Here is a 4,812-nt window from a genome sequence, read left to right as displayed (position 1 = left end):
TCGAGGTACAGCCCAACTTGGCAAACCAACCCTTCCCTTTCTTGGACACCACACTGGCTGATCTGGGCATCCAAGACTGAGTCTCACTCCGTGTGGGGACGTTTTTTTGTTTTTGTTTGTTTTTTAAGAAGCAATCATGTGTATATATTCAGCTCAGAGCTGAAGGAGAGGGTGGTTTGGGTTGACACCAAGAAGACCCATCCTAGAGGTACGGCGGTGGGATCCAACTGCAGGGATGTGGTCAGATGGCAGTCTGTGGAAATCAGGTGACAGTGAGAGCAACTTGATTTTCCTATTTTGTCCTTCAGATACGAGTGAAAGCCCAGATGCCAGGAGACAAGCAGCTCCAGGAGGTCCTGTACAGCACCGAGGTCCACACTGACCGCTCCTTCTGCTGCACTGGAATGGATATCCTGCCCTGGAAACAGACGTGTGCAGGTCTAGAAGCAGTTTAAATCCCATACTTTTTTGATCTGTGAGGCTCTTAATGTCACGTCTGTAGCCATGAAAGTCAGCTCAGGGTTTCTTGATTCTGATTTTTCTTTGCTGTGTCACATTTAGCTCATATCTGCATTGCCATGCCCTGAAAACAAGCTGCCGAGCTTTAGTCAGGCTCAGGGACAACGGGAGATCTGAGGAGCAACACGATGAGAACAACTAAAACTGAACAAACTTAACATCTGATTACCTTTTTTATTTGTAAGAAAAAGTTTAACGCGCCAACTGTCCACAGCAAAGCTTATTATGACAAGACTGCTTTTATTCAGTGATGTCAAAGTGTCATCACTTCATACCTCTGAACTGACATTAGATGTATTGCATACCTTGTTAGAATTACACTGTTGAAGCATTTGTAAAAAGCTTCTGTCCTTGTTAATTTATGTTTTAGGATAAGTTTTTGGGCTGTGTAAGGTCACAGGTTGCATTTCTGAGCAGAGTAGTAAAGGTAAAGTAAGTGTTTTCAAAACTAGCCACTCAGCATGTGTACAAACAGTGAGAAATCTCTGAAGAAAACCGTTTGAAGGAGCAAGAGCACACGTGTTTCTCCACAGGTTAAAGCCCGCTGACTCCCAAAGAGCAATGGGAATGAAAAACTCTCCTTAGCAGATTAAATCCATTACTTCACACTCTTGAGAACAAAGCACGAAGTGTGTCCAAACCGCGTAAAGAACAGCAGCAGCGATTTATAGTGAAGCAGGAAATCAAAATACAGAACACAGGATGGTGAACCCGAACTCCTAACATAAGAAAAAGTAAACACGGCATGCACGTTAACAAGGGTCTCTGCTGTGCAGGAAGTGAGGTCACAGCTGCTTGGACCTCAGCACTGTGGTTCTGGCCAAACTTTCTCATGAGTGCTACTGAAATGTTCTGGCTTTCTGTGGAGGAGAAACAAACTGAGAGTTAGAGGTCAACACTGGAGACAGATCACTACAAAAGAACCAAATACTGATGAGAGTGCTGTGCACGATGCTAAGAGACATTAGATATGAAGCTCTGAGTCATGAGGGTTCATTCAAAGGAATTTTAACATGCAATCTGATGAGTTATTCTGCATGTGGCCATAGAAATCTTCACCTTTATCAACATCCTTGTTGCCCACGACATGACTGGAAGCAGCAACTATGGGTTTCATTAAATTCACGACCTGAAAGAGATAAAATAAATAAATAAAAACATTTAAGAAAAAAGTGTAATTAAAAATATTTTTAAAATTTAGGGACAAAATGCACAATGTGAAGTAGTTCAAGACATCAGAGCATGTCAAAGTTTCTGCATGTGTTGGATTGTAAGAATAACTGATTTAACATTTAATAAAAGAAATGATTGGTTGGAAGTTTTTCCTTTCAAAGCATCTTTCTAAACATGTGAACAGCTGCTCTTTAATAATCAATATGAATCAAAGACTTCTGTCAACACAAAATAAATGTAAGGAAACACACTTTCCTGTGCAACATCCAGTTTCTATAACTGACGACAAGCTTGGACCACAGTGATCTAAACTCATCCTCTACATTGGAAATGTAAACAAATGTAAATGTGGTTTTTACTGTACCAGAGCAGGGCTGTGTGTGTAGAGCACAGCCAGGCAGCTGAACACTGTATGGTTCTCTTTTTGGTCCTCTTCGAGCGGGAGACGAGCCACCAAAGCTGGCAACACCGGTCAGTGAACACATTCAGTTTTCAGGCCCCTCTTCTGTGGAACCAGCTTCCAGTTTGGATTCGGGAGACAAGATTTCAAGATTAGGCTTAAAACTTTCCTCTTTGGTAAAGTATATATTTAGGGCTGGACCAGGTGACCCTGAATCCTCCATTAGTTATGCTGCAATAGATGTAGGCTGCCGGAGGATTTCCATGATTCTCACTCACTATGTGTTAATAGACCTCTTTGCACTGAATCATATCTGTTATTAACCTCTGTTTGTCACGTCCGCGGTGGCAGACGTGTGGAATTGGAGATAGGACCCAAAATGCGGCAGCTCTGGTGCAGATGAGTATTTATTTAACAAAAGAAAATACAAACAGCAATGGCGTGGGTGAAGGTGAAACAGGAAAACCTAAACTGGGTAAAACTAACAAAACAAACCAGAAACGAAGATGCAGGAGGTCCGGGGAAATACATACGGAGAGACGCAGGGAGAGCGAGGAGAAACAACACAGACGAACCAGCAACGACTAAGACAGAAGACAAGACTTAAAAACACTCAGAGAACACAGGGAGATCACACACAGGTGGGGGACACAGCTGGGAGTGATTAACGTGACGAGACTAGGGAGGCAACCTGAAAACACTCACATAAGATGCAGACCTTCAAAATAAAACAGGAAACACATACACGCAATGACACAACGCAACAACGTCACACAGACTGGGGAACACATAGGAACATGAAAACAAAACCCAGAATAATAATAACTACTAAAACATAAACACAGAGTCACAAACTCCGTCACTGTCTCTCTTCCACAGCAGGTCTTTATCCCATCTTCTTTCTCTCTCCCCAACCGGTCGCAGCAGCTGGCCGCCCCTCACTGAGCCTGGTTCTGCCGGAGACCTTGGGGGCCATTCAACTGGCCCACGACGACCAATCCACTTTCCAGGAAACTGCTCATCTAGGAATGCTCGGACCTGGCACCCATAATGTGGCGGTGCACCATCTTGCTGGAAAAACTCAGGGAACGTGCCAGCTTCAGTGCATAAAGAGGGAAACACATCATCATGTGGCAATTTCAAATATCCAGTGGCCTTGAGGTTTCCATTGATGAAGAATGGACCCACTATCGTTGTACCCCTTAAACCACACCAAACCATCACTTCTGTTGTTCCAACAGTCTTGGAGGGATCCATCCAATGTGGGTTAGTGTCAGACCAATAGCGGTGGTTTTGTTTGTTAACTTCACCATTCACATAAAAGTTTGCCTCATCACTGAACAAAATCTTCTGCATGAACTGAGGGTCCTGTTCCAATTTTTGTTTTGCCCATTCTGCAAATTCTGTGCGCCGATCTGGGTCATCCTCGTTGAGATGCTGCAGCAGCTGGAGTTTGTAAGGGTGCCATTTGTGAGTAGCTAATATCCGCCGAAGGGATGTTCGACTAATGCCACTCTCCAGTGACATGCGGTGAGTGCTATGCTGTGGGCTCTTGCTGAATGAAGCTGATGTTTCTTCATTAGTGACAGTTTTCTTGCGTCCACATTTTGGCAAACCCAACACTGAACCCGTTTCATGAAACTTAGCAAGCAGGTTGCTGACTGTAGCATGGGAGATGGGTGGTCTTGTAGGGTGTCTTGCATTGAAATCTGCTGCAATGACACAGTTGCTGCGTTCACCAGATATCAACATATTTCGATCCGTTCCTCACATGTTAACTTCTTTGACATGTCAATGGCTGTGAACAAAGAGAAACTTGTAAATAACTCATGAAAGAATAAAGTTACGTTGAAACCGAGCACACCATTGTTTTTCTTGTGACATTACTAATAAGTTTGATGTGTCACATGGCCCTCTTCCTGTCAGGATCCTGGGTCTCCTGACCCAGCATTTTTTGTTCTTTGTGACTCACATCTTTAGGTCAAATATTATTCACAAGCATATTAATGAAGTTTGTTTCACTTGTTGAATGAGCACATGTGATCCATGCTGTCTGAAATGTAGTGATTAGGATCCTTTATTGTATTATGGCCAATGGTAACTAGTCCAAACAAAAGGTTAAATAAACTTGGCCCCGCTAAGCTGCACCGATAGGAGACTCTCTCCTGCCAGCAAGCGGTTAATCACCCATCTCTAACCCTTGAAATAAACGAATTTTGCACAAGAGTCGGAGATTTAAGAAGAACAAAGTGCAAATTGACAAATGACTGGGGAAAAGTATAGACAACCATATTCTATCAGTAGTTGGGGTTAATATTGACATTTGTAGACTTAAGAAAATACTTATTAGTTTAATTTTAATATGGAACAGGGAAAAAGCAAGGAATGTAAAAATACCCACCAGCAGTAGGAGGGGTCACTGACCCTATAAAAAGATGGCTCAGATGCACCCCGGGTAGCTTTTTGGCCGCTGTTTGTGTTGGTTTTTGATCTGCATGCACTCACGGCCAACACCCTAGGGAGCTTTTTTTTGTTTTTCCTTTATTTTGCTGAACTTGACCTTTCAGCAAAACAACTGGCATAGAACGCTGCTCTTGTCATGTGATCTTTGAGTTTTTGATTTTAACTGGCACTGGACGTAGAAATCAGCTCCTTCTAACCTGAGCGAAGCTTGAACCATTTTTAAGATTTGTGACTCAACTTTACCCAGATACAAAAAT

The 4,812-nt window shown here is 42.8% G+C and overlaps 1 long non-coding RNA gene across 1 annotated transcript; it reads right to left on the bottom strand.

Annotated features, from left to right (window-relative positions):
* Positions 1–227: 227 nt before the first annotated feature.
* On the bottom strand, positions 228–2,657 carry LOC143419151 (uncharacterized). The gene is made up of 4 exons (XR_013099127.1): positions 2,417–2,657; positions 2,057–2,209; positions 1,579–1,648; positions 228–1,379 (listed from the first exon to the last, which is right to left on the bottom strand). It is a non-coding gene; the product is annotated as an uncharacterized LOC143419151 (long non-coding RNA).
* Positions 2,658–4,812: the final 2,155 nt, after the last annotated feature.

Source organism: Maylandia zebra, linkage group LG6 (assembly GCF_041146795.1).
Source record: "Maylandia zebra isolate NMK-2024a linkage group LG6, Mzebra_GT3a, whole genome shotgun sequence".
NCBI lineage: Eukaryota > Metazoa > Chordata > Actinopteri > Cichliformes > Cichlidae > Maylandia > Maylandia zebra.
The sequence above is the reverse complement of the archived record's forward strand: the minus strand, read 5'-3'. Positions and strand labels throughout refer to the sequence as shown.